The sequence below is a fragment of the Lissotriton helveticus genome (assembly GCF_964261635.1).
Source record: "Lissotriton helveticus chromosome 1_1 unlocalized genomic scaffold, aLisHel1.1 SUPER_1_unloc_25, whole genome shotgun sequence".
NCBI classification, from domain to species: Eukaryota; Metazoa; Chordata; class Amphibia; order Caudata; family Salamandridae; genus Lissotriton; species Lissotriton helveticus.
Window position 1 is genome coordinate 2,203,742 of NW_027611665.1, and position 19,815 is coordinate 2,223,556.

Sequence of the window (19,815 nt, forward strand, 5' to 3'; positions counted from 1 at the left end):
CTTATTCTTTGTCGGAACCCCATTAACTAAGATAACCAGAGGTTCCTCTTCCACTTTTTCTACTCCAATTGTGTTAATGTTTTTCTTCAAATCTAGAGGCAAATAAACAACTCTTCCCTTTAATCCTCTCTGTAAATCTGATGGAGGCAATTTCCCTGTCTTTGGCTCCATTCTTACAATAGCCTGAAAGGGATGGATACTTTGAATCAAAATAGATTCATAAGTATTTAAATCCTTCAATTCAGAAGGAATCTCAACCAATTCCAGATTATTATGAACTGCTCTAGCAGGCATCTGGTTTTGATTTAATTTGTTACAACAATAAGTACACACACGTTGATCCGATCCCAAATCAAAACAATTTTCTACCATCAAGTATGTTGTGAAATCCTTCCATTCACTATTATTTTCCCTTTCACTTTTTGCATATAAATCCACTAACTTAGTCTGATACTTATAATAAGTGCGTCGACAACACACACAAGTGAAATTAGGCCTCTCACTTGATTTCACCTGAAACGTCGCAATTTCCCTCTGAAAATTATCTGTACTGGAAACCTGTACACTATCTTCCACATTACCCTCTTCTTCTTGGTCAATTTCAACATTCTCCTCTTTACTTCCAAAGTAACAAAACTCAATTTCTTCACAAATATTCTTCACATCTATTTCAGAACAATGCAAAAGAGCAGCGCATAATTGTTTAAGCATAATTGCTGGACTCTTAGCATAATACAACATTCTAACTAATTTCCTCACTTTATTATGATGCACTGCTAGCATCCTGAAATGATGAAAAACACTCTGGCATACTCTCCTGGAAAGACAAGCCAGTGAATGACCATGCAAACCTGTCACTTCTCTCACTCTGCAAGGATCTAATTCTTGCAACAACTTCATTTTCTGCTTCAAACTTTTCTTATTAAATGTCCGTACAAAATCACAAAGCAAATTGATGGAATCCTGTCGCACACTGCAAATACTACTACACTTCCAGGTGTACACAGGACCCTTAGGACGTCTTCCTAAAACCTCATTACCTAACACCTCTTCTGTCTCTGTTGTCACAAGTTTTTCTTTTTCAACTGGACAACCATCTTTCACTTCATAAGCTCGACCACTGGTGTCAACTGCATGCACCAAATCATTATCCTGGAAATAACTCTCCTCATTAAAAAATGCCTCACAACTTGAACTATGCATCCATTCTCCGGAAAAAACTTCACAAAAATTACTACGATTAACTATTCTCTTCCATCTACTATTTCTTTTGAAATCATAAATTGCCTTGTTTAGCTTCCTAATTCTATTGATTATCAAAATAAATAACTTACGTTTAATTTCAAATGCCTGATCAATAACTTTCTCAACTTTTTTTTTTCTCTTATAAAAAACCACTTTCTGTTGACCTTTCTTAATATTTTTTAACAAATTGCCAATTATCCTGTTGCGGAACATTCGTTTACGAATGTCCCTAAACTGTTGTTTCCTTCTACTATCATGCACAGAGTTATCTCTTGCTCTAGCAGTAACATTTTTCATTGGCCTTTCCTTTCCGTTTAAATTGCTTCTCTTTTTCTGGACTGAAACATTTTCTGTAGTAATACTTTTTTTACTACAAATATTACTTATGAATGATTTCGTGGTCTTACCCGGTGCTTTCTTGGTGACTTGACAACTTTTTTTTGTAGAGGACTGCTGCAGTATTTGATACACCTGCTGTCTTTGACGTTTTATAGCCTTTCTAATTCGAGCCTTAGTTGGCATTTTCAAATTTTGAAATGGTCTGCAGTTGAATCTGTGGTAAAATATAATAAAAAATGTTATTAACCACTATTACCAAACAGTAAATCAATAACAGTCATCAAAAACTTAACACACTACTTGACATTTTTACATAGAACATTTTTTGGTGCTTTGGCAAATTTAGAATACACAAATAGCAGAAAAGAAATAGAATTCTTCTTCATTTTACCTGTGCTGTTTTATATGTGAATCTGATCTAATTTTATGAGCATATTTTAATATTTTATTGAAGACACTAGACATAACCTGTTTTTGAAGGTGTGTTTAATTTTAAATGAAACAGTTTACATTTTTACTTTTCATTTATTATAAATTTTAAAAATAAATGTTTATAGTTCCATAGGCTTAAGCACGTCAGCTTCCTACCCTATGTCATACAATTCTGACAAATCGGCATCCTCATCATGTTCTTCATCATCCTCAGAATTTAAATCATCCAAGGGATCTGTGAGAAGTTGGCCTGATGTGCAGTGTTCACTATTCTAGTGATCACTATATATCAGTCCAAACAACCCTTATTGATGATTGGTTGTAAGTCAACCTTATAGACCAGCTATCCTAGTAGCATGGATACGAGCAGTCTAAGGCTAAGACTCTAGAGGGCGTGTTAAGCCAGCTGTTTTACCATCACATTACCCCTTGAACACCCAGTGAAAGGACACCACACAAGTGTTATGAAAATAAACAGTGTATTTATTAGAATCACAACAACCCTGTACTCTTTATGAGGACAGGGTGCTAGGCACACAACAAAACTCTTACGAAAATACTTTTAAGTTAGCACGTTACACAAATGCCCGAGGGGCACGAAAAACCATATACTTTCAAAGTGGAATGCGAATTACTAGCAAGTAAGTAACAGTTCTAATAGGCTTTGGAATCGCTAGGACTGGACTAGGGAATCGTTAGATTACTACTAGGAGGCCTAGGGGACTCGGGTGCAGAGTGTGCACTCTCACGCGGGATGCGGGACAAAGTCTATGGAAGCTAGAATTCACAAAGTTAGTGTTCACGGGCGAACCCGACCTGGTAGGGAGAAAACGACAGTGGATCCTGACCCTTGGGTAGTGAGGCTATGCTGGGACACCGGAGTGCCGAAGTTACCTAGCCCAGGGGCTGCAGCTGCATAGGTCTGAAAAGACGTCGGGGATCTCGTTGCCGGACCAGGAGCCTGGAAGGAAGAAGTTGCTGGCAGGCGACCAGTGAAGGAAAGTTCGATGGATCCAAGCCTGGATCAAGGAAGAAGAAAACCTGAAAGCAGAGGGGACCAAGTTCTTGAATCACTAGCCAGTGATTAAGTGGGCACCAGGATGGCACCGGGCGAAGTCACCGCAGTCAGGTGAGTGGGCGCTGCTGGGCTCTGCAGTCTCTCGGACCAGGAGGCGTTGTCGGCGACCAGGATGGAGGTGCGAGCTGTCCCACGAAGGATGAAGTCGTTGGCGTCGAAGTTACCCAGGATTGGGCAACAAGCCTTGGCTAATTCAAGCCCACGCGGTGGACTCAAAATGGCGTCTTGAGTGGACCAGGAGGGTCCGGGGTGCTCCTCTTCTGGAAGGGAGCAAGGGCCAGTCTGGAGCAACCAGACCAGCAGCAGAATTGTCGTCGGGCGTCGTCGGGAAGGCCACAAGCCAGCGGGCTAGTAGCCAAACAACGCGGTGAGCAAAGCAAAAGCAGAAGGGCCCCACGCCGATCGTGGAGATGCTGGGGGGCTGCTCTTCGGTGCTGGAGCTGCTCAGGGTGGGGGCTTCTCGGACCCCAAAGCACTCACCAGGAAATTACTCGGTGGGCTTGCTGTGCAGAAGTCGTGCAGTCTTGGCGATGGCCGGTCCCTCGAGGTCTCGTCGCACCCACGGTTCTCAGCTGTGCTGTAGAGGTGGGTAGAGGTCAGAGGTGCCAGGGAAGCCGGGTCTCGTCGAGCTGGGCAGTCGGATTCCGGAGGAAGGACGTGCAGCAGACCGCAGTGTTCTTAGATGGTGCCTGCGGATGCAGGGTGACTACTCCTTAGCCACAAGGGAGAATCTTGAAGAAGAAATCGTGAAGTCCTTTCGTGGAAAGTGGTATCTTGATTCCAAAGATGATCTGATCTGGAAGGGGGCCAGTCTCTACCTTTATCTGGGAAAAGGGGGCTGGCACGCGACTAAGTCCTGCCCTATGGGTGGGACCAGGAGGGGGGTGGTTACACCCACTTCCTTGGCGGGCTTTTCCCCAGCACAGGGTCTGGAGTGACCCTGGAACTGGTTCCAGCCAGCCTATGCACAGTGAGCACTGGGGTGCCACGTGCAGTCACCTTCCTCTAAAGCCCTGCCTACCTACAATACACAAAACCCTGTCTGGGACGGTGCTGGCACCGCCCCTGGCAGGAAACCCTTTGTCCTTATCTCCTGCTCTGGGAGGACTCCTAGCAGCAGGAGGGCAGACTTGTGTCTCGGTGGCAGCATCCATTTTGTGGATGCTAAGGCTCTGTCTGACTTTTAACCGGGTTATAGGTTACAGGCATGTCGTGTCCCTCTAGAAGGGTGGAATGCTAACCCCGTCGCCAGAATTGGCGAGGGGTTAGTATTCCAATTCGTATGACACCTTACTCGACATGTTTTGATAAAGCGATACCAGAGTTGGCACATAACCGCGAGGATTATAATGCACTTAAGAGTATATGGTATGCGATATCATGGAAACGGCTAAGGGATGGATCCCGAAAGCCGCAGACAGGCTCAGCTCATGCTAGAGCACCATCTCACACGATTCCAAGCACTCTGCCTTCAGGATTGTTAAGGCCTGCCATAGGAGTGACTGATAGGAGATCTGTGTGTCCATTTTAGGGTTAGATATAGGTATACTATATCTAAAGCAAAGGGTGATTACACCACCTTGCCCCAGCTGTCAAGCAGCCAGTTGTGTCAGATTTGGATGGCCAGCCAGGGGTGGCATAATACATGCTGCAGCCCCTGGTAGGCCCTGGGTACACCTATGCCCTGGGTACCTAGGGTACACTGTACAGGGACTGATAAGGTGGCTCAGTATCCAATTTAGATATGTACCTAAGGTACATGGAATCCACTTTACAGAGAGAGCAGTGGGCCTGAGGTCCTGAACAGCAGGGCCTCAGGTCAACTAAGTCAGAAAACCAGCAAAACACCAGGCAAAAAGTTGGGGGCAACCATAGTCAGGGGTCAACCTTCCTACATAACCCCCCCCCAAACGAAAGGAGATAAGGCTATCCTTGTCCAGGTAAGCCTATATTGCCTAAGTGGCCATTTAAGGAAGTACCAGCACTGGCATGGTTACCCCCTATGTCATGGTCCACTAAGCAATCCCTCACCCTAAGGGTGTCTGAGGGTCTCCACCATAGGGAATCTCTACCTGTGGTGTGTTTTGTCAAAGAAAAAGGCTGGTGCTGAAATGGAGTACTGAAGTGAGGCTCCACTAATTTTGGGCTCAGCTTCCTCCAATCATTTTCCACCATATAGGCCTTTCTTTCCAAGACTGAGTTGTTTTGGGCTCTCAGGGTCAACCTCTGGCTACCTACAGCTGGAGGTTGGGTCCCTCTGTTTGGCTTACTGGAGGGACAGGCCAGGTCTGGGGCCCTCAGGTCCCAAGTTTGGCTGTGCCCAACAGTGTCCATCTGTGGGAGGTCCCTAACTAATTTTAAGGGGGATCCCTCAGGAGTATGTTTTATTTTCACTTGGCTAGGACTACTAGCTTCAGTGCCCTTAATCTGCTGATTGGGAAATTCTTTTGGACAGGGGGCCCTTTGGGGTCCAACACTGGCCTCCCTGACCTCTACAGCCCTGGGCTGACGGAGGCAGGGTAGAGAGGGGCAGGTTACCTGCTCCAGACTGGGTCCCACCTTGGAAGGGTCCACTGACATCAGGGGTTCTGCCAGGCTAGGCCTGACTACCTCTGTGGCAGTTTCTTCACAAGGGGTCAGATCAGTTCCCTGAGGAGGCTGATCCTTTCCTAAAGTCTGGTGGGAGGGAGATTTCTCTTCCTCCTCAATACTCTCTGTCTGAGTGGAGTGATCCATAGTTTCAGGCTTCACAACACTGTCATCTGTCTGAGTTTGAGCTGTGGCCATCACAACTCTCCCAACCTTTTCAGGAGGGGGCTCAGTTTGGGTGTGGGCTGTGACCATCACAGCCTTGACAACCTGTTCTGGGAAGGAAGTTGTCTGAGATTGGGTTGTGACTGGCACAACCCTCCTGACCTGTTCAGGGAGGATATCTTGGACTGGGGCTGTGGCTACCACTGCCCCACTAACCTTACCATGGATGTTCACCATTCTAGAATGGGTCTCTTGCTCTACTTCAGCCCAGGCTGAGAGCTCTAAATCATTCCCCAGTAGGCAATCTACAGGCAAGTTTGGTGACACTGCCACTCTCTTGTGGCCAGTGACACCTCCCCAGCTGAGATTGACCACTGCCATGGGATGATCTCTCTGTACTCCATCAATATTGGTCACCTGGTATGTGGCACCAGGTAAAAGTTGCCTGGAGGGGACTAGACTCTCAGTCACCATAGTGATGCTAGCCCCTGTATCTCTATAGGCCTCAACTTTTATACCATTGATGAGGGGCTCCTGTCTGTACTTACCCAAAGTGTTGGGACAAGTGGTGAAGTTGGCAAACCCCATGCCAGTCTCACAGACAAGAGTATCTAAGTTTGGGGACCTGGTTAGGCCAGAGTCCCCAGGAACTCCCAAAGTAAATGCACCCAAATTCTTGGGGGCACTCCCACCACCTGGGGGATTACTACTAGTAGTAACAGGAGGTTTGGGAATGTTACTTGGGGGTATGTTTTCCTTATTGTTATTCTTTGGGCAACTGCTGTCAGTTTTTAAATGACCCACCTGTTTACAGGGATAACAATAAGGTTTCTTCTGGTTGTTGGAAGGATTCTGGGACCCACCCCCCTCAGAGGATTTTTGGGGCCCTGATGTGGTTTGATCTGGAGATTTATTCCCACCCTTCTCTTGAGGCTTGGTTGATTCCTTTTTCTGGTCACCACCTTGGTTCTTGGGCCTAATCCTGGTTCTGACCCATTTGTCTGCCCTCTTACCCAATTCTTGTGGAGAGGTCAGATCAGAGTCTACCAGGTGCTGGTGTAATAACTGGTTCTGACAATTATTTAAGACTTGCTCTCTCATAATTAGATTATACAATCCCTTGAAATCAGTAACCTTACTACCCAGTAGCCAGCCTTCCAAAGCCTTAGTGGCACAATCAACAAAGTCAGACCAGTCCTGAGACTGAGTTTTCTGGGTGTCTCTGAACAGCAACCTGTACTGCTCAGTGGTTAAGCCAAACCCATCAACCAGTGCATTTTTCAGGACCTGGTAATTGTTAGCATCCTCAACTCTAGTAGTGAGGAGCTTATCTCTACCTTTGCCATCAAAGGAGAGCCACAGTATAGCTGCCCACTGACTCTGGGGAATGCACTGCACAGTGCAGGCCCTCTCCAAAGCAGCCATCCATTTCTGGATGTCATCCCCTTGCTTAAAGGGGGGCACTATTTTTGTCAGGTGTTTAGTATCTAAACCCTTCTCTTTTTCTCTTGGGAGATTGCTGCCACCAGTGGGAGCTAGCCCACTCATCTGCTGCTCTCTTGCCAGGGCAAGCTTCTCTTTGGCCAGGGCAATTTCTTCCCTTTCAATCCTCAGTTCAGCTTGTCTCATCCTAGCTTCATGCTCCTTTCTCTGAGGGGAAGTAAATCTCCTCTGTGGAGGATTCCTTCTCCCCTGAGAAGAGGCATTAGAGTGCAGAGATCTATTGGAGTCCCTAGAAAGAGATCTATCTCTCCTAACTCCAAGGTTAGGCCCACTTCGGGTCAGTACTGGGGGGCCCCCAGATCCTAGCCCAAGTAAGTCTAAGTTGGTCCTAGTTAGCCTTCTGACTACCTCAAGACCCTTGTCTACCTCATCCCCAGAGAGTACCTCCTGATCCTCCTCCTCAACTGCTGAATCAGTGTTGTGGAGATCTGGATCCCCAGAGGTTCCCTCTAAGGCTGGCATATTCCCATCTAGCTGAGAAAGCTTTCTCGCATCATAAGTCTCTAAGAGGCCTATTAAGAAGGGAATGGTGGGGTTAGACCCCTGCTTCAGTTTCCTGGAGACACAGATTTGTCTCATCTCCTGAAAACTGAGAGCTGCATATCTTGAAGTGACCTGTGGAGGGTCAACACTGACCAGGGGAGTCTCAGTAGAGTCCCCCTGAGTCGACATGCTTTTCTAGTGAGGTGTAAGTGGTGCACTTACCTACACTATATGTTTGCCTACTGATCCCTTGCTAGAGTTGTAGTTTAGGGTGTGCTAGGCCCTAGGAGCTACAACAGCTGGTTCAGTAGAACTCAGAGTATTCTAAGCTAAGTTATATGTACCTTTAGTACTTATGTGATCTTTCACAAGATATTCTTAGGGCATGTGTGGTAAAACAACAGCAAGCTCAAATCCCAACCGCTGCTCACCAATGTGAGAAGTTGGCCTGATGTGCAGTGTTCACTATTCTAGTGATCACTATATATCAGTCCAAACAACCCTTATTGATGATTGGTTGTAAGTCAACCTTATAGACCAGCTATCCTAGTAGCATGGATACGAGCAGTCTAAGGCTAAGACTCTAGAGGGCGTGTTAAGCCAGCTGTTTTACCATCACATTACCCCTTGAACACCCAGTGAAAGGACACCACACAAGTGTTATGAAAATAAACAGTGTATTTATTAGAATCACAACAACCCTGTACTCTTTATGAGGACAGGGTGCTAGGCACACAACAAAACTCTTACGAAAATACTTTTAAGTTAGCACGTTACACAAATGCCCGAGGGGCACGAAAAACCATATACTTTCAAAGTGGAATGCGAATTACTAGCAAGTAAGTAACAGTTCTAATAGGCTTTGGAATCGCTAGGACTGGACTAGGGAATCGTTAGATTACTACTAGGAGGCCTAGGGGACTCGGGTGCAGAGTGTGCACTCTCACGCGGGATGCGGGACAAAGTCTATGGAAGCTAGAATTCACAAAGTTAGTGTTCACGGGCGAACCCGACCTGGTAGGGAGAAAACGACAGTGGATCCTGACCCTTGGGTAGTGAGGCTATGCTGGGACACCGGAGTGCCGAAGTTACCTAGCCCAGGGGCTGCAGCTGCATAGGTCTGAAAAGACGTCGGGGATCTCGTTGCCGGACCAGGAGCCTGGAAGGAAGAAGTTGCTGGCAGGCGACCAGTGAAGGAAAGTTCGATGGATCCAAGCCTGGATCAAGGAAGAAGAAAACCTGAAAGCAGAGGGGACCAAGTTCTTGAATCACTAGCCAGTGATTAAGTGGGCACCAGGATGGCACCGGGCGAAGTCACCGCAGTCAGGTGAGTGGGCGCTGCTGGGCTCTGCAGTCTCTCGGACCAGGAGGCGTTGTCGGCGACCAGGATGGAGGTGCGAGCTGCCCCACGAAGGATGAAGTCGTTGGCGTCGAAGTTACCCAGGATTGGGCAACAAGCCTTGGCTAATTCAAGCCCACGCGGTGGACTCAAAATGGCGTCTTGAGTGGACCAGGAGGGTCCGGGGGGCTCCTCTTCTGGAAGGGAGCAAGGGCCAGTCTGGAGCAACCAGACCAGCAGCAGAATTGTCGTCGGGCGTCGTCGGGAAGGCCACAAGCCAGCGGGCTAGTAGCCAAACAACGCGGTGAGCAAAGCAAAAGCAGAAGGGCCCCACGCCGATCGTGGAGATGCTGGGGGGCTGCTCTTCGGTGCTGGAGCTGCTCAGGGTGGGGGCTTCTCGGACCCCAAAGCACTCACCAGGAAATTACTCGGTGGGCTTGCTGTGCAGAAGTCGTGCAGTCTTGGCGATGGCCGGTCCCTCGAGGTCTCGTCACACCCACGGTTCTCAGCTGTGCTGTAGAGGTGGGTAGAGGTCAGAGGTGCCAGGGAAGCCGGGTCTCGTCGAGCTGGGCAGTCGGATTCCGGAGGAAGGACGTGCAGCAGACCGCAGTGTTCTTAGATGGTGCCTGCGGATGCAGGGTGACTACTCCTTAGCCACAAGGGAGAATCTTGAAGAAGAAATCGTGAAGTCCTTTCGTGGAAAGTGGTATCTTGATTCCAAAGATGATCTGATCTGGAAGGGGGCCAGTCTCTACCTTTATCTGGGAAAAGGGGGCTGGCACGCGACTAAGTCCTGCCCTATGGGTGGGACCAGGAGGGGGGTGGTTACACCCACTTCCATGGCGGGCTTTTCCCCAGCACAGGGTCTGGAGTGACCCTGGAACTGGTTCCAGCCAGCCTATGCACAGTGAGCACTGGGGTGCCACGTGCAGTCACCTTCCTCTAAAGCCCTGCCTACCTACAATACACAAAACCCTGTCTGGGACGGTGCTGGCACCGCCCCTGGCAGGAAACCCTTTGTCCTTATCTCCTGCTCTGGGAGGACTCCTAGCAGCAGGAGGGCAGACTTGTGTCTCGGTGGCAGCATCCATTTTGTGGATGCTAAGGCTCTGTCTGACTTTTAACCGGGTTATAGGTTACAGGCATGTCGTGTCCCTCTAGAAGGGTGGAATGCTAACCCCGTCGCCAGATTTGGCGAGGGGTTAGTATTCCAATTCGTATGACACCTTACTCGACATGTTTTGATAAAGCGATACCAGAGTTGGCACATAACCGCGAGGATTATAATGCACTTAAGAGTATATGGTATGCGATATCATGGAAACGGCTAAGGGATGGATCCCGAAAGCCGCAGACAGGCTCAGCTCATGCTAGAGCACCATCTCACACGATTCCAAGCACTCTGCCTTCAGGATTGTTAAGGCCTGCCATAGGAGTGACTGATAGGAGATCTGTGTGTCCATTTTAGGGTTAGATATAGGTATACTATATCTAAAGCAAAGGGTGATTACACCACCTTGCCCCAGCTGTCAAGCAGCCAGTTGTGTCAGATTTGGATGGCCAGCCAGGGGTGGCATAATACATGCTGCAGCCCCTGGTAGGCCCTGGGTACACCTATGCCCTGGGTACCTAGGGTACACTGTACAGGGACTGATAAGGTGGCTCAGTATCCAATTTAGATATGTACCTAAGGTACATGGAATCCACTTTACAGAGAGAGCAGTGGGCCTGAGGTCCTGAACAGCAGGGCCTCAGGTCAACTAAGTCAGAAAACCAGCAAAACACCAGGCAAAAAGTTGGGGGCAACCATAGTCAGGGGTCAACCTTCCTACAGGATCTACTTCCACTGACGTTTCAATTACAAGTTCAATGATAATGTCATAATCAACTGATTGCTGATTGTCACTCATGGTTGATGTTGTCGTTATCTTTAAAGAAAGAGAACAACAATGAGATGTTGCAGAGTAAGAGACAAATCTCAGAGATTATAATAGTAAAATTGTTTAACAAGAGAAACATTTTGCAGCTATTATTTAGCCATGTCCAGCGATGCTGAGGAGGTGAAGCCTATGTCCAAGTTTTCAGTGAACAGGACTCATCTCTTCTTAACCTTGGATAAGCCTCACCGACTCTGTGTCCCCTGCTCATACTTAAATGTACAGGGGCAGATTTATGCTAAGTGGCGCATCCCCACGGATGCACCAGTTAATGTGCACCGCTGCTCTGCCAGCCATAGTGTGCCGAATTTACAATGTGGAGCACCATTGAGCAAAAATAGCACAGATGCGTCACGCATCTGTGCCGCAAAAGCAGCACATTGCAGGAATCACGTCATAAGAGCGACATGTCTACTGCAATGCACAGGAGGAACCCTCACATTGCATGGTGCATCACTTCTTATGCCTGTTTCAAACAGGCGTAAGGATTTGATTCAGCAATGCTATAAAGCTGACTCAGTGAAATCTTCTAAATTTCACTGTGTTAGTTTTACAGGGCTTTCTTGCAAATTAATGCATACCTTGCAACAAAACACCTATATGAAAACTGACGCAGGTTTCATGTGGCACAGGACTTTACAGCATGACACATCTGCCTAGATGCATCAATTTTTAAATATGTCGCCACATAGCAAATCTTTTGCACCACCGCTGCGTCACAAAAGTGACTCACAGCGGCGCAAAAGAGGCACACGGCTATCATAAATCTGTCCCTAACATGTTAAATGATTGATTCAGGATGACGATAAGGTGTGGCCTATCCAGAGGTTTGTTTAAGGTGAGGCCTACTCAGGGTTGCAGATTAAATTTACGCTTGTTGAAGAGTATAGAGGAGATAATACATGTGAAGACCTACCAATGAAGTAAGTCATGTCCACTTCACTCTTGAACAAAGGCCACACCTCTTCTGTGTCCATGGACAGACCTAAACCTCATCTGCACAATGTCATTCGTAAACTTAGCAAACACAGGTGATGTAGTTGAAAAATGTGGAGTTTCTTTTCCTCATTTCACAATCACATCACCTGTGTTTCCTTTCCTTAGGTATCTCATAGTGCAGATGGACTGTAGCATATGAAAGAGTACACAGAAGTTGAGCAGTGTATACAACAATTTTGACATTTAGAGAAGATTCAGCTTCTTATCTTGTTGGAGATGAAATGAGGCCTGTCTTGCAACATGGTGCATCTTTTCCATCACTGCTGCATCGGTTTCATGTGGCACAGGACTTTACAGCATGACACATCTGCCTAGATGCATCAATTTTTAAATATGTCGCCACATAGCAAATCTTTTGCACCACCGCTGCGTCACAAAAGTGACGCACAGCGGTGCAAAAGAGGCACACACCTATCATAAATCTGTCCCTAACATGTTAAATGATTGATTCAGGATAACGATAAGGTGTGGCCTATCCAGAGGTTTGTTTAAGGTGAGGCCTACTCAGGGTTGCAGATTACATTTACGCTTGTTGAAGACTATAGAGGAGATAATACATGTGAAGACCTACCAATGAAGTAAGTCATGTCCACTTCACTCTTGAACAAAAGCCAGACCTCTTCTGTGTCCGTGGACAGACCTAAACCTCATCTGCACAATGTCATTCGTAAACTTAGCAAACACAGGTGATGTAATTGAAAAATGTGGAGTTTCTTTTCCTCATTTCACAATCACATCACCTGTGTTTCCTTTGCTTAGGTATCTCATAGTGCAGATGGACTCTAGCATATGAAAGAGTACACAGAAGTTGAGCAGTGTATACAACAATTTTGACATTTACAGAAGATTCAGCTTCTTATCTTGTTGGAGATGAAATGAGGCCTGTCTTGCAACATGGTGCATCTTTCCCATCACTGCTGCATCGGTTTCATGTGGCACGGGACTTTACAGCATGACACATTTGCCTAGATGCATCAATTTTTAAATATGTCGCCACATAGCAAATCTTTTGCACCGCCACTGCGTCACAAAAGTGACGCACAGTGGCGCAAAAGAGGCATACACCTATCATAAATCTGTCCCTAACATTTTAAATGATTAATTCAGGATGACGATAATGTGTGGCCTCTCCAGAGGTTTGTTTAAGGTGAGGCCTACTCAGAGTTGCAGATCAAATTTACGCTTGTTGAAGAATACAAAGGAGATAATACATGTGAAAGCCTACCAATGAAGTAAGTCATGTCCACTTCACTCTTGAACAAAGGCCAGACCTCTTTTGTGTCCGTGGACAGAGCTAAACTTCATCTGCACAATGTCATTAGTAAACTTAGGAAACACTGGTGATGTAATTGAAAAATGTGGAGTTTCTGTTCCTCATTTCACAATCACATCACCTGTGTTTCCTTTGCTTAGGTACCTCATAGTGCAGATGGAGTCTAGCATATCAAAGAGTACACAGAAGTTGAGCAGTGTATACAACAATTTTGACATTTACAGAAGACTCAGCTTCTTATCTTGTTGGAGATGAAGTGAGGCCTGTCTTGCAACATGGTGCATCTTTCGCATCACTGCTGCATCGGTTTCATGTGGCATGGGTTTTTTACAGCATGACACATCTGCCTAGATGCATCAATTTGTAATTTTGTTGCCTCATAGCAAATCTTTTGCACCGCCACTGCATCACAAAAGTGACGCACAGTTGCGCAAAAGAGGCATACACCTATCATAAATCTGTCCCTAACATTTTAAATGATTAATTCAGGATGACGATAAGGTGTGGCCTCTCCAAAGGTTTGTTTAAGGTGAGGCCTACTCAGGGTTGCAGATCAAATTTACGCTTGTTGAAGAATACAGAGGAGATAATACATGTGAAAGCCTACCAATGAAGTAAGTCATGTCCACTTCACTCTTGAACAAAGGCCAGACCTCTTTTGTGTCCGTGGACAGAGCTAAACTTCATCTGCACAATGTCATTCGTAAACTTAGGAAACACTGGTGATGTAATTGAAAAATGTGGAGTTTCTTTTCCTCATTTCACAATCACATCACCTGTGTTTCCTTTGCTTAGGTACCTCATAGTGCAGATGGAGTCTAGCATATCAAAGAGTACACAGAAGTTGAGCAGTGTATACAACAATTTTGACATTTACAGAAGACTCAGCTTCTTATCTTGTTGGAGATGAAGTGAGGCCTGTCTTGCAACATGGTGCATCTTTCGCATCACTGCTGCATCGGTTTCATGTGGCACGGGTTTTTTACAGCATGACACATCTGCCTAGATGCATCAATTTGTAATTTTGTCGCCACATAGCAAATCTTTTGCACCGCCACTGCGTCACAAAAGTGACGCACAGTGGCGCAAAAGAGGCATACACCTATCATAAATCTGTCCCTAGCATTTTAAATGATTAATTCAGGATGACGATAAGGTGTGGCATATCCAGAGGTTTGTTTAAGGTGAGGCCTACTCAGGGTTGCAGATCAAATTTACGCTTGTTGAAGAATACAGAGGAGATAATATATGTGAAGGCCTACCAATGAAGTAAGTCATGTCCACTTCACTCTTGAACAAAGGCCAGACCTCTTTTGTGTCCGTGGACAGACCTAAACTTCATCTGCACAATGTCATTCGTAAACTTAGGAAACACAGGTGATGAAAGTGTTTTTTTAAAGCCTTTGCACCATTTTTGGGTCACTTTTAACATGGCTATGTAACTCAAAGAATCAAAATCTAAATTTGCCAAGCACAGGTGCGAGCATATTTACAAGGAATTTGCACCACGGGGAAAGGTCTTAAATTAAAATGGGAAAAATAACATCAGAGACACTCAAATGCCTTATAAATATGCCCCAAACAACCTATGAAGCTCTAGCAGTACATATCCAGAAATGTAATTGATTTCAAAAAACGTTTTTAAACACAACATATAAATCAATTGTATACCTACATTCATGGGGAAATGACTTAAAATGTCCTTAAGACACATGAAAGCGTTTTTTGATTGCCCTTGCACCATTTTTGGGTCACTTTTAACATGGCTATGTAACTCAAAGAATCAAAATCTAAATTTGCCAAGCACAGGTGGCAGCATATTTACAAGGAACTTTCCCCACGGAGAAAGGTCTTTTAATTTAAAATGGGAAAAATAACATCAGAGACACTCAAATGCCTTATAAATATGCCCCAAACAACCTATGAAGCTCTAGCAGTACATATCCAGAAATGTAATTGATTTCAAAAAATGTTTTTAAACACAACATATAAATCAATTGTATACCTACATTCATGGGAAAATGACTTAAAATGTCCTTAAGACACATGAAAGCGTTTTTTGATTGCCCTTGCACCATTTTTGGGTCACTTTTAACATGGCTATGTAACTCAAAGAATCAAAATCTAAATTTGCCAAGCACAGGTGGGAGCATATTTACAAGGAACTTGCCCCACGGAGAAAGGTCTTAAATTAAAATGGGAAAAATAACATCAGAGACACTCAAATGCCTTATAAAGAAGCAGACACCATTATTTCCTTGTCATAAATTTTAAAAGCATTCCTTTTCCTCAAAAACGATTTTCAAGTCATAATTTGAAAACACTGCACAGCTCCTATGTACAAAAACACCCTGTCAGTACTAATACTTCACATTATCTCCAATTACAATTTCTCAAAGAAACAAAATCTATTTGTAAAACACTTGACACAAAGCAACATTTTAAATACACAACTTTCTTCATAATTTTCTCCCTAAACCATACTATTCTCTATCTAAATTAAATGAATCTTTTCTCACCTTAGCAAATACTTTATGAGTTTCAAAACAGTCTCAGAAACACACCAAATTGTCTTTAGCAGAGCAAAAGGTATGCACTCCAGAGTCTGCAGCTATGAAAAGTCAAGTCAAGTCAAGTCAAAAAATTTGTATAGCGCACTACATACCCAGAGGGTTTCAAGGCGCTTAGGAAGGGGAGGAGGGTTATTTGTCAAATATCCACGTTTTAAGCTGCTTTCTGAACGCTAGGTGGTTCTGGGTGAGGCGAAGGTAAGCGGGGAGTGAGTTCCATGTTTTAGCAGCCAGGTATGAAAAGGATCTGCCTCCCATGGTGGTCTTGTTTATGCGAGGTACAGTGGCGAGGGCTTGGCTGGAAGAACGTAGTTGGCGGGGGGGGTGTAGAAGGACAGTCGAGAGTTGAGGCAATCTGGTCCGATGTCGTAGAGTGATTTGTGTGCGTGGGTAAGCAGTCGGAAGGTGATCCTCTTATTGACGGGTAGCCAGTGGAGGTCTTTAAGGTGACCAGAGATGTGTTCGTTGCGTGGGATGTCTAGTATGATCCTGGCTGAGGCGTTCTGGATTCGTTGGAGTTTCTTCTGGAGTTTGGCGGTGGTACCTGCGTAGAGGGTGTTTCCGTAGTCCAGTCGGCTCGTGACCAGAGCGTGGGTGACTGTTTTCCTTGTTTCGGAGGGGATCCAGCGAAATGTTTTTCTGAGCATGCGGAGAATGTTGAAGCAGGAAGAGGAAACGGCGTTGACTTGTCTGTTCATTGAGAGTGAAGAATCCAGGATAACGCCTAGGTTCCGTGTGTGGTCTGTCGGGATGGGTGCTTTTCCGAGGGCTTCCGGCCACCAGGAGTCGTCCCAAGCAGAGGGGGATGTACCTAAGATGAGGACTTCTGTTTTGTCTGAGTTCAGTTTCAGACGGCTTTGTTTCATCCATTCGGCAACTTCTTTCATTCCTTCGTGTAGGTTAGTTTTGGCGGTGTTGGGGTCTTTGGTGAGTGATAGGATCAGTTGGGTGTCATCAGCGTAGGAGATGATGTTGAGGTTGTGTTGGCGTGCGATGGCCGCGAGGGGGCTCATGTATACGTTGAAGAGGGTGGGACTGAGTGAGGATCCCTGTGGTACGCCACAGATGACTTCAGTGGCCTCGGACTTGAATGGTGGGAGGCGGACTCTTTGTGTTCTTCCGGAGAGGAAGGAGGTGATGCAATCAAGTGCTTTTCCTTGTATTCCGATGTTTCTGAGGCGCTGAAGAAGGGTGCTGTGGCAGACTGTATCGAATGCAGCAGATAGGTCGAGGAGGATGAGGGCGACTGTGTCTCCATTGTCCAGTAGAGTTCGAATGTCGTCAGTTGCTGCGATGAGGGCGGTCTCAGTGCTGTGTTTTGCTCTGAATCCCGATTGTGAGGGGTCGAGGGATTTGTTGGCTTCGAGGAAAGCGGCGAGCTGGTTGTTGACGGCTTTCTCGATGACTTTGGCCGGGAATGGAAGAAGCGAGATGGGGCGGTAATTTTTTAGTTCGGTGGGGTCCGCTGTTGGTTTTTTCAGAAGGGCGGTGAGTTCAGCGTGTTTCCAGATTTCTGGGAAGGTAGCGGAGTTGAAGGAGCAGTTGATGACGTCTCGGAGGTGCGGTGCTATGACGGAGTCTGCTTTGTTGAAGATGTGGTGAGGGCATGGGTCTGTGGGGGATCCTGAGTGGATGGAGTTCATCAGGCGGATGGTGTCCTCAGTGGAAATTGGATTCCAGGCGTGAAGGGTGTTCACGGGGGGAAGATGGTCAGCAGATGGTAGGGTGGGTTGGTTTCCGGGAAGGTTGTCAAAGCTGTTATGGATGTCTGCAATCTTGTTGTGGAAAAAAGAGGCTAGGGAGTCACAGAGGGTTTGGGAGGGGGTGATGTCGTTGGAGTTGGCCGAGGGATTGGAGAATTCCTTGACGATGTTGAAAAGTTCCTTGCTGTTGTGGGCGTTATTGTCAAGTCGATCCTTGAATGCTGTTTTCTTGGCTTTTCGGATCAGTTGGTGGTGAGTGCGGATGGCGCTTTTGAAGGCGTCCTTGGTGCTGGTGGTTGGGTCTTTTTTCCAGGCCTTTTCTAGGGAGCGGCAGAGTTTCTTGGACTTCTTGAGATCATCGTTGAACCATGAGGCTTTCTTGCTGCCAGGTTTTCTTTGACGTTTTTTCAGTGGTGCTAAGGCGTCGGCGGTGTTGGATAACCATAGGGTGAGGTTGGTGGCGGCTTCGTTGGCGTTAGAAGAGAGGGCTGGGGAGTTTCGATGGAGTGATGCGGAGATTTGGTCCGTGGTGATTTTGTTCCAGTTTCTTTGCAGGGTAGGTTGGGGGTGGTTGATGGGTTTCGGCTTGTTGTAGGTGAAGTGAACGCAGCTGTGGTCAGTCCAGAGGAGGTCCGTGGTGTGGCTGGAGGAGACATGGTTGCTGGATGTGAAGATGGGGTCGAGTGTGTGACCTGCGATGTGGGTGGGGGAAGTGACTAGTTGTTTAAGTCCGAGGTTGGCGAGGTTGTCCACGAGGGTGGCGGTGTTGTGGTCGTTGATCTTTTCGAGGTGAAAGTTGAGGTCTCCCAGAAGGATGTAGTCTTTGGAGGGGAGCGCATGAGGAGTGATGAAGTCCGTGATGTCTTCACTGAATTTTGCGCGGGGTCCTGGTGGTCTGTAGAGGAGGGTGCCTCTGAGTGTGGTCTTGGGGTCGATGTGGATCTGGAAGTGAAGGTGTTCGGAGTTAGCGAGGTTGGCGTCAGAGCTGGTAGAGATTCGGATGGAGTTCTTATGGACGATAGCGATTCCTCCTCCTGTGTGGCCGGTACGGTCCTTGCGAGTGATCTTATAGTCTTCCGGGATGGCAATGGTGATGTCTGGGGCGGAGGAAGTGTTCATCCATGTTTCTGTTAGGAAGGCGACGTCTGGAGAGATGGTGTCTAGTAGATTCCATAGGTCAATGGCGTGCCTGTGGACTGATCGGGTGTTGAGAAGGATGCATTGTAGGTGGTTGGGGTCAGGAATCTGTGGTGTGGTCGTGGCGGAGATGTTGTCGGTGCCGATGAATTTGCAGGAGTAGCAGGAGAAAGGTCCATGGGTTTGGCCAGGGGTGGCTCGGACGCAGTTGGGAGCGCGACCGGGGTTAAGGGCTAGGAGGGTGGCGGCATCGTAGGTAATGCGGGGGGGCTGGGAGGGACGGGGGACAGGGGGTCTGGCGCTGGGCGCGGTCCAGGCGCGGACGGGCGTAGACGGGCTTACCTTTGGCGCACCTTCGGCGCGGAATGGGCGCGAACGCTGCGCGTAAACGCTGCGCGCGGGAACTATTGTCATATATGGATGGGGGAGGGGGAGGGGCGAGGGCGTCTCAGCTGGGAGGCGGGGCGGGCACACGAGGACGACGAGCACAACAAATAAACAAAATGGAGGCGGAGGGGGGGAACAGAGCGGAGCACAACGCGCAAACCACGATAAAACAGCAGAAACTATCACAACACAGCGCCAATGAGTCCAATAGCAACTGGGCACAAGCAGGCAAGACAAAAAGCAACTTTGCAGGCAATGAGCGGAGCGCTGAAGGCTGATGCGCAGATCACGTAAAACACAGCACAGTTAAATAAAATACAGCGACAAAGATATTTAGCGCTAGCTAGGCACAGGCAGACAGGTGAAAAGCAGCTTGTGAGGCAATGCAGCGCTACGATACCAGGTCTCAGCAGAGGCACTGGGAGCGACCACTCGGCTCGTCAGAGAGGAGCGAGTCACGGTGAGCGAAGGGTGAGGAGCGCTACTTCTGGTCAGTGGGAGGGCGTCTCAGCTGGGAGGCGGGGCGGGCACACGAGGACGACGAGCACAACAAATAAACAAAATGGAGGCGGAGGGGGGGAACAGAGCGGAGCACAACGCGCAAACCACGATAAAACAGCAGAAACTATCACAACA